Source organism: Centruroides vittatus, unplaced genomic scaffold (assembly GCF_030686945.1).
Source record: "Centruroides vittatus isolate TY-2023 unplaced genomic scaffold, ASM3068694v2 contig_1317, whole genome shotgun sequence".
NCBI lineage: Eukaryota > Metazoa > Arthropoda > Arachnida > Scorpiones > Buthidae > Centruroides > Centruroides vittatus.
Genome location: NW_027120840.1, coordinates 155147 through 166540, shown reverse-complemented (window position 1 = coordinate 166540; position 11394 = coordinate 155147).

Below are 11394 nucleotides of genomic sequence, written 5' to 3'. Positions count from 1 at the left end.
CGAACTTTGAATTAATTGAAATTAATATTTTATTATAACCGCATTATGTACCTTATTACAAATTTCTATACTACGTGTGAAAAAAACGATAAAGTTGCTACTGTATATTCGAATATCAGTGGCGGAATGGAAGCGCTGTATTGTCGAAACCGGGTCAGCTTCCACGGCGAAAATAACCGAATGGTGTAAAGCAGCCAGATTATAGGCATTTGCGCATGCGCTTTACAGAGCACCAACCTCACCCGGTTTAGCTGGTGGAAGCTACACACCAAAATATTGTATAACGCTTCCAACGATTCTATCCCTTAGCCTCTGGCAGGGAGCTTAGTTTAAACAAACATAGGTAAAAGTCGCTTGTAGTCGGACACCCATTGTTTATATCAAACTGCGAGACAAAAACCATAAATCGCGGAAGGAAGTCGTCTTATGATCGGTGGAAGATCGAATTCATCTTCGATTTTGACTTTTCTCGCGCTCCAGGTAAGAGTCTCGTTACGTTTAGTAACCAGGGACCAACCACTCGGGAAGCGTAATTGAGGGAGAACGACCAATCAAAACGGAGGTGGATATAATCCCGACAATCGAGAATACCTCGCACTCAGTTAAACGTTCTGAATAACCAAAACGCCGTGTGTCAACGCGCAAAGAAAAAAAAAACAATTTCTCGTCTATTGTGCCAGCCTGTAACCGTGTTACTCCGGTCTTAGACCGTGTCCTCGACGCCAACAAACGAAGTCTCTCCGTGCCTTACAGACTTGTCAACGCCACTGTCTTGGGACCACCTTCGATCGACGATCAAAGAACCTCATCGACGCCCAGGACGTCCGAACGGCCGATTGTCCTAAAGCAAACTATTTTTTACATAGTGCATGTTTATTTTATATTAGAATAAATGGTTTTTGTCAGATACTTGTCGTCTTTGTCTTTTCCGCCACCACGCACGTACGAATAAACCCTAGACCATCACTGACGCGCAATTAACTGATTGCCCCTGGAAGTCGGCTTCTTACGGAAACACAGCTTTCCTATCATCAAATGTCACGGCACGCCACCGGTAAACATGATTTACAATGTCCAATATGCATTAAAGCAAAGCTCACCGAATTGCCATATCCAAAGAAGTCTACTTACAGAGCTAAAGAGCCTTTGGAATTGATTCATAGTGACATATGTGGTCCAATGCAAGCAGATAGTACAGGAGGAAAAAGATACTTCCTTACATTTGTAGATGATTTTTCTAGATTTACTATGGTATATCTCAGGGGTGGCCAACTTTTGTGCACATAAGATCTACTTTTTATCGTAAAAATGTGTCGCGATCGACTTGTTATCATAGGCATAGTCTAAGTGGGGAGGGGGAAGTGTGAAATACATACTATGTTCATACACTGTTTTAGTATGAAGTGTACTCACTGCTTATGAGTCGAGTCATAACTGCATGCATACTGTTGCGTTCGGTTACAAATATAATACATTAAGTCAAGACATCGCTAGCGATCGACAAAAATTGGCTTGGCGATCGACCGGTCGATCGCGATCGACTTGTTGGCCACCCCTGGTATATCTAATTGAAAGCAAAGATGAAGTTCTTACAAAACTGAAAGAATTTGTAGCTTCAACTACAAATAAATTTAGAAGAAAAATTAACACACTAAGATCTGATAATGGTGGTGAATACTGTAACAAAAATGTTGATGAATATTTAACAAAACAAGGGATCACTCATCAAACTACAATACCTTATTCTCCTGCACAAAATGGTGTTGCAGAAAGAAAGAACAGATAGAAATGGCACGAGCTATGATAATAAATGCAAATCTTGCAAAATCCTTTTGGGGAGAAAGCAGTGATAACTGCAAATTATTTGCAGAACGGATTACCTACCAAAACAATAAATAACACCATATAAAAAACGCCATATGAGTTGTGGAACAAAAGAAAGCCCAACCTAAACCATCTTAAAGTTTTTGGATGTAAAGTATATGCCTAGATAAATAAGCATGAAAGAAGAAAATTAGATGAAAAAGCCATTGAAGGTACATTTGTATGGTATGATATGAGAAGTAAGGGGTACAGGAATTACACAGGTGATAGAAATGTAATAATAAGCAGATCAGTAAAATTCCCAGAAATGAATATAGGAAAAGAAAAATAAAGGAAAACATGAACTATGGAATACTAAAGATGTCTTCCAATTTTTCCATGTTAATGAAAGTTTTCCAGAAGAGCAAACAGAAGAAGAAACAGAATCAGAAATTCCATTAAGAAGGTCTGAAAGATCAACCAAAGGTATATCCCTAGAAAAACTGACATTTATAGTTGAAGTTAAAATTCCACATAGAGATCCAAAGTCATTTGAAGATATACTGGAATTACCACAGGAAGAAAAACTAAAATGGGAAAAAGCAATGAGTGAAGAAATTAATTCACTAAAAGAAAAAGAAACTTGGAAATTAGTTGATTTACCACAAGATAAAAGTGCAATTGGATGTAAGTGGGTTTTCAAGACAAAGTATGATGAAAATGAAAGAGAAACAAAATGCAAAGCAAGATTAGTAGCAAAAGGCTATGATCAAAGATTTGGAACTGACTTTGATGAAATATTTGCACCAGTTGTTAAACATACAACTATTAGAGCAGTTTTAGCTGCAGCTGCATATAAAAGAATGAAAGTACATCATGTTGGTGTTAAAACTGCATTTTTAAATGGAAAATTAAATGAAGATGTTTACATGACACAACGTATAAAATTTGAAGGAAAAGGAAAAAAAGGAAAAGTACGCAAGCTGCAAAAGGCTATTTATGGTCTTAAACAAGCTGTCAAAGAATGAGGCAATAGCAACAACTCTAATTAATCAAGGTTTTAAACAAAGCAAAGCTGATACCTGTTTGTTTACCAAGGGTGAAGGAAAAAATATTGTATATTGTGTGCTATGTGTGGATTATATTTTGATTAGTACAGAAAGTGAAATAAGCATTAGTAAAATAGTAAAAATTCTTAAGCAAAACTATGATATTACAAATCTAGGAGAAGTAAAGTTTTACTTGAAAATAGAAGTAAAAAGAAAGAAAGATAAAAGTTTTTTGTTAAGTCAACGAAATAAAATAGAAGAGCTTGTACAGAAGTTTAATTTGCAAGATGTAAAGCCAGCTCCTACTCCAATGGAAACAGACTATTACAAACTACAAGGAGAAGAGGACCTGCTTCAAAATAACACAAAATATAGGCAGGCAGTGGGGGCTCTCTTATATATTTCAACTGTTACAAGACCAGATATAGCAGCTTCAACACACATTCTTAGCAGATGTGAAAGTCCAAGACAGCGAGATTGGAATGCCGTTAAGAGAATTATACGCTATCTTAAATCAACAAAATATCTGCAACTACAAATTTCATCAATGAAAAACCTGAGCTAAGGGTGTACTGTGATGCTAATTGGGCTCAAGACAGACACGACAGAAAATCAACATCAGGAAACGTGATATACCTTGGAGAAAATTGCATATCGTGGAAATCAAGGAAACAAAACAGTGTAGCTCTATTCTCAACGAAAGCCGAATACGTTTCTTTAGCAAGTGCTACGCAAGAACTACTGTAGGTTTTACGTCTGACAGAAGAACTTGAGCTAAAGCGAAATCTGCCAATCAAGATTATAGAAGATAATCAAGCAACAATAAAACTTTCACAAAGTGAAAAATACAACTCAAGACTGAAACACATAGACACAAAGTATCATCACATCAGAGATGTTCAGAGAAAGAAGATAATTGAAGTTGTGTATTGTCCAACGCAAGAAATGGTTGCTGACATCTTTACAAAGCCTGTGCCCAGACCTCGTTTAGAAACTCATAGATGTGCTCTAAATATGCATTCATCGTTTTCGGAGTTAGTGGGGGATGTTAGACGTCCGTGTTTAACAACTCAACGATAGTGCTCGCGAGAAGAGCTCGAGATCTCGTCCCGTTATTTTAAAATAATATCCCCGTTTTTTTGGTTTTGTTTTTTCAGTTTTGTTTTTTCCTCCGTGTAGTCAACTGCTTTGTGATTTGTCTCTAACAATAACTTCAATAAAGTATTTTTTGAAGACTGCTGTATGTATGATTTGTCATCCTATCCTGCGCTGTGAACGGACAAATTATCGTTAGATTATCGAAACTGAAGTTAAATTAACGATAAAAACATCATTTTCGCTACACTCGCTACATAAACGCAGCCACACAGAACGTATCTACCGTGTTATAGGGGAGTCTACTGTACAGCGCCGTAACTAGCCTTTTACGCGCCCGGTGCGAGCATCTGTAACTACACCCCAAAATTTGGTCCAAATCATTTCTGCGCCCCCCAAGGTCTACGCCCTGTGACTGGGCACCGTTGGAACCGCCCTAGTTACGGCACTGCTACTGTATATGAATTTTTCTCGTTTTAAATTCAGATATTGTTTTTGTTATTTAAAATGAGACATTTATAGCCGAAAAAATAAATATACTGTATATATATTTCGTATTTTTATTAAATATGCTACGCCTACCGTCTCTGATAAAACAATATGTATTGATATTGAGGACATCAATATTAAAAAATTTCTTTTTGAAATACGTAGGTAAACACAACCTGGACTTAAATATTTTCGTCACTGCTGTTGTCGTTCTTTATATGTTGCTTGCTTTAATAAAGTTTAAACAGGAGTATTAAATTCCATTTTATTTAACGTATAACGAGTTTCTCGACGTTGATAATAAGATAAACAACGATAAACACGCAAGCTATAGTAGGGGACACTATTTTGTTCACTCGTTTTGATGCTTAATAACTTGCTTAATATTTTCTGTAGAAAATCTCTGAAATTTTCAAGGCTTGTGTATTATGGCATTCGTGCTATTCAATTTCGATAGTTAAAGGTCGAACAAATGGAAAGATAAAAGGGAGTCTTGTATTCTATCTCCAGTAGGGTCGAACTTTAATCAGGATTTTACCCGTTAATAGCATTTACAATTTTCTTTATAAAACTCATTCCTACCCTAAAATTGAAGCTTTCTGCCACTTTATAATATATGAAAAGATACAAAACAAATTTTAATAGTAAGATTGGCTCCCGTACTACTTTAAATGCGAGTTTTTGCAGGAAATCGAACATATTTTTAGATCCATCTAAAAATTCTCGTCACTCATGCAATAGGGGGACCTAATTCTTGCATTCGATGAAAACGTAATTTTTGTCCTAAGAACGCCGGACTCATCTGCTAATGTATTAATAAAAACGAGCAAAACTTACTGTGACGTCATGATGACGAGTTGCATGTTCTCGATTTTAGTAGTGTCTTGCTCCTGTGCAGTGCCGTAGCTAGGGTTCCCTGGGCCCGGTGCAGAACCACATTTGTGGGCCCCCAAAAAATCTTTCGGCGGGGGTGTCTTTTTTTCATAACGGTTTTCCTGTGTAATAGAGGCCCCGGAAGTTCGAGCAGCCAAATTCGAAATTTTGCTTAGTTCTGATTGCCGCGAAAAACTTTTCGGGTCTTTTTTCTGTGATTTTGGGGCCCCCATGGACCTATCGCTATCCAGGGGACCAGTGCAGACCGCACCTATCGCACCCCCTAGCTACGCCCCTGCTCCTGTGCATATTTTTCCAGATAACAATCGAGTCACGTAGGTCGTTCATCTAACTCCGTTCTGGAAAATATTTTTGAATTGAAATCACGTGACTTACTGTCCAAAGCGGAAATTCGATTATAGTTTATCGGGTCCTCTTGCCACTAAGCTTTTCATATCTGGTCTTACACGCATCTATAGTATCTGACACCGTTTTTTCGAGAATAAGGAAGACCAGACAACAGTGGGAATTTATAGGTCTAAAATGTTTTCAAATTGCAATTCAAAAAATTTTAATTGACTTTTTGCACAAAATGTTTTCGTATCAGATGTAAAAAGTGGGTTATAAACAAAAAATTAGTAAAACACGACCGTGTTTATCTGTCAAACAATGAGGCAAATTTTGGATGTGCACATGAAGTTCGAATATACGAGGATTTCCCGTATTATGAATTACAGCAGAATATGCACTGTTTTAATTACTGATCGAGTAAATTAACTATAACTATAATTAATACACGCAAGTATCGATAAAACCACTTTTTATTCAAAAAACGTTTACATAAGAATATTTTAATTATACATAAAATATTGGGGTATTGATATGAACTTATGATTATGAGATTCAATAGTAACCAAATCTTTTGAACAAATTTCTAAATAAACTCTGTTTTGTATGTTCAAACAGATAATTAAAATTTCAAAATTTCAGAAAATTCGAAAATATTAATTTTGTTCTGAAACCACGTGCTATAAATTATCGAGATCGGCAGAAGTGTTACTTTTTCCTAATATAATTATAATATTCGAAGATAATTACATTTGAATATGAATATTGCGATGTCTCTTGATTGAAATTTTTTCAACTTAATAAAATAATTTTAATTTAAAACCACTTTTGCTTACATCAATAGAAATTAAAAATGATATTTCTTGAAAATTTCTAAGTGTTAATATTCTAATATATTTTTTGATCATAATTTTGAATGACTTTCGCTGGACATAATTAACATTCAATGTTATTTTCGTCTGTTGTGGATCCAAAGGTGTTTAATTACGCTTACTTGTTGCGTGAACTTCTTTTTACACACGTTACAAGTGAAAGGCTTTTCTCCAGTGTGTGTTCGGAGGTGTGTTATTAAGCTTGTTTTATGCGTAAACTTCTGTTTACACTCATCACAAGTGTAAAGCTTTTCTCCTGTATGGATTCTTTTATGAGTTTGCAAATTTTGTTTCGTTGTAAAGCTCTGTTCACACTCGTCACAACTGTAAGGCTTTTCTCCAGTGTGTGTTCGAACGTGTCTTATTAAGCTTGCTTTTTGTGTAAACTTCTGTTTACCTTTTTCACAAATGTAAGGTTTTTCTCCAGTATGGATTCTTTCATGAGTTTTCAAATGTTGTTTAGTCTTAAAATTCTTCTTACAGTATTTACAAGAAAATTTCTTTTCGTTTCTTTCCTCTGCAATTAAAAAAATATTTGTAAATAATATTTTATCGAGATAATAAAAACTTTCCTAATTAAAACCAATAAGTAAATCAATAATAATTTTTATATTTAAGAGAACATTTCTGTATCAACACACAAAAAGCTAGTTTTAAAGATAATAATGTTCGCGTATAAATATATTATGCTACTAATATAATCAACAACAGCTAATCAAGGATGACATTTTAAAGTAAACAGTTTCTGTAAAACATTTTTCAAGTGCATTTATGTTTCATGAATATTCTTTCTGTATCCTTGCAGTAGACCTTTTGCTCTTTTTCAAACGAAGGGAACTGATATAAATAAAACACTTTATCTATCATTTAATTTTCTCTGTAAACTTGGAAAATATTTTCTTCAAAACTGTGTTTTGTCCGAAGAACAACTGAAAGTAATAAAAACATACATGAAATAAATTGCATAAAATTTAATTTTACGTGACTTTTAATATTAATAATAATTTTAATATTAGAATGTATTATTCATATTCTTACTCATTTCTATTATTAAATAAAAATTGTATAATATGCTAGATTCAGACGTTAAAAAGTATTGTATTTTTTAAAAGCTTATGTATAGTATACTTTCCTCATAACTTCTCGATAAGAGGAACTCATAACGTTGGAAGGTGTAAAATACAAATTCTTAACTGTGAATCATGGATTTTATTTTTGCAAGATTGAATTTCGTTCTTCTCGTTTTTAGTTTTTGTATTTGCAGGGTCAAGATTAGCTAAATGAAAAAATAAAACGATTTTAATTAAACATCAGACAAATTTATATTCAAAGGATGTTGTAGAGTGACTGAAATTTCTATTTTCTAGGCTAAATAATTTAAAATATATATAAATTTTGTTTTTAAATTACAGGATATTTACAGATAAACAGTGTACAAATTTATTAAAATACCAATAAACTTTTATGATGAAGTGTAATACGTGAATTTTATGAAAATTCTTTTAAAAAGATGTCTATACAGGATACAAATTGGATATAGGACGAAAAATATCTATACAGGATGCAAATGAGATGTAAAAATAAGTCTAAATTGGAATTGTTATTGTAGACGTTTACATTGACTAACTACCTATAATATGAAACAGAGAATAAAGCATTATGACTAGTTCAAGCTTGTAACATTTTCAGTCGACTGCAAATTTAACATCTTTGGCTCTGTTGCTCGAACTACAGGAACTATTGACACAAGCTTTTCCTTAAAATGGAAAAGAAAGTCTTATGGCTTGGGTATGAATGGTAGTCTATGGAATTGGAAAATGTGTGTTTAATGACAAAATATGTATGGAGAATGTGGATATACAGTCAAACCTGTTTTTATGCGCTCTTTTTATGTGCGATTTTTATTTGTGCGATTTTTTTAATGCGAATTTTTAATTTGTGCGGTATAGTTGGCGACTAGTCTCGTGCGATTCGTCATGTCTCACGTTGACTTATTATAGCTAAATAAACTTATTATAGCATAAATGCACTTATTATAGTAATATTATTGCATGAATATGCGAAAAATGAAATAATTTACTTTTTAAGTCAACAAAACACCACCTGGACAAAAATATGTAAAACAGACGATAGACCAGACGATGCAGTCAAGTGCTGACATCTGTTGTCAATAAATTCTATTTCGTACGGTTTTGAGTTATTTTCTATGTGAGACTTTTTTTATGCGGTCCCTGTTGACCGCATAAAAAAAATATTTTTTTAATTGTGTTGCGAAAACTATTATTTACAGCCATTCGTGAAGTTTCGTGAGATTTTTTTTAATGCGTTTTTTTTAATGCGGTCCCTATCCCCCGCATAAAAACAGGTTTGACTGTATTTCGAAAGAGAACGTAAATACTTCCGCTGCAAAACTACGGATCTCGACTATCTTCTATTTTAATCATGATAATTATCCACAACAGAATCTTATTAAGTCACTGCCGTACACTTTTCAAAAAATGATTGAGTCACAGACAGACTTTAATCCTAAATTTAATCGAATATTTTTAGAATAAATTACATAGAAAAATTCGGAGACTTAAAATCAGTAACAGAAATGAAGTGAAAAGCAAGCTGGAAAGAAAAGACAGTCCAACAAGATATTGAAATATTCAAACTTTCGGTGTAACTAAATTTTAAATTGAAATGAATATGATCTGTTCCATTGTCGTTGTTACGTACAATTGCCTAAAATTGTTATTAGAGGCGCAATAACCAAGGGGCATAATCAGTGTAGCGAATCTCAGTATTTGAATGCTGTATACACCTAACCCTCGATTTACACAAAAGATAGGTTCCTGAGAAAAACGTGTAAATCGAATTTGTATCTTTTTGAATGTAAAACCGTGTAAATCGAAAAGTATGCAAAAAACGCATAATTTCGTTGTTTATTAATTATGAATTTTTTTCAATTTTTAAAGGTACATAAATCAAACAAAAATATTGAAAGGCAAAAAAAAATATATTCTTTTATTAATTAAATACAAAGAACAAAGGAACAAAAAATAAAATCTGAAAGATTCGTAAAAATGTAATGTAATTAATGTAAAAAATGTAATTAAAAATAATGTAATCGTTTGTTATTTATGAATATGAAAAATTAAAATTTTCTGGTTTAAAACTATGTGCAATGAATGCAACTTCGTGCGTATGGGGGTGTACCCTATATCGGTTTATCAGTTACTATTTGACGGATTGAAATAAAACTGTCACCTAGTATCGTAAATATCAACTATAACATATAATTAAGGTGGATTCGAATATAGATGTAGATTAGAAGTAAAAATTGTTCCTTTTGATCATAGCCAGTTTATTTTCTACATTTATTTTTTAAACCGTGTAAAAAAGTACCGTGTAAAACGAGGGATAGGCGTACTGAATGCATTTTTGACGGCACGAAATCAGTCTTTCCCTTTACGCTAATGATTCTAGATGCGAGACTTGTGAACACAACACAAATTTTTTAGAATTTTTATATCATAGATTTAGTATTTAAAAATAAGTACTTCCATTTGCAATCCATTTGTTTTATAGCCAGGCTCCACTTGAGCCTTGTGATAAAAGGGGCCCACTTGTGATAAAAGGGGCTGTGCACAAATTACATCTACATTTTCCTTCAATTTTTTACTTCCTCTCCCGCATTGTTCCAGTTTGTCCAACTTTCCATAACCCCTCTTATCTTTGATCGTCCAACAAAACTCAAATCTCCGCAAAACTATTATCACTGTATGAATAATAAAAAATAGGCATAAACTGAATAAAATTTAATGAAATAAAACGAATTTGCATTAAAGTTGAACCAATTTCTCTCACCATATTTGATTTTGTCCGACTTGTCATAATCTCCTCCCTCCGTTCCAGTGTGGACGTCATATATGGACAGCCCTAAAGCTTCTGACTGTCATGTTTAAACATCCACAATGGTGAGCAACTTACCTCTCTCGGGTAGTGATCGAAATGCTTCGTAATTATAATTCAGTGTTAAGAATGAAACGTTTATATGGACTAACTTATTATAAAATGGCAAATAACTTAATTTTGAGAGTAAGCTAGGTATTATTAAAAGTTGGAAATGCTAATAACGAGTAAAATCGTCATTAAGTGTGACCCTACTCGAGATATGACACGATATCCGTTTATCTCTTCACTTGCTGTAACCATCAAAATTTAATAGCCTAAATCCCCGTAATACACAAATTTCCTTGCAAATTTCAGAAATTTTCGACAATAAGCACGAGTTATTAAGCTTCAAACAGGGTGAAAAAAATCGCGCGCCTCTTACACACATACAGAAACATCTCTGAATTTATTTGTATTTCTCGAAGTTTTGAAGTCCCGAGTTCGAAAAGTAAAAATCTTGGAGAGGTCATTTCTTGACCGATCGCCATAACTTTCTCTCTTTTATATATAACTGCCGGAAAAGCAATTACTAGAAGTACGAGTAAAATACCTTTCCTAACTAGAAAAAGATATCAATTTGAATGATTATCAAAACAATAAAACACTGTTCTAACGTATTCCGTATACCTCACAGCCTAACACACACGCTTTATATGACGTCACGAAGTCTACATTTAACGATGATCCCGAACTGTTAACTACATGAGGTTGAATTTGAAGAGAAGAGAGTCACTAATAACAGATGACTTTCAGATAATAACCCTTATACATTGTATATAAAACTACAGTATAGGCCTAAATAATCTGAGCTAAAGGTAAGGTCTACAAATAAAATCTATAAATTAATATTTAAATTATATAATATGACTTGCTGTATGTTAGATTTTAATGTAAAAACCGTCTCTGTAATCCAAAAACAATATGGC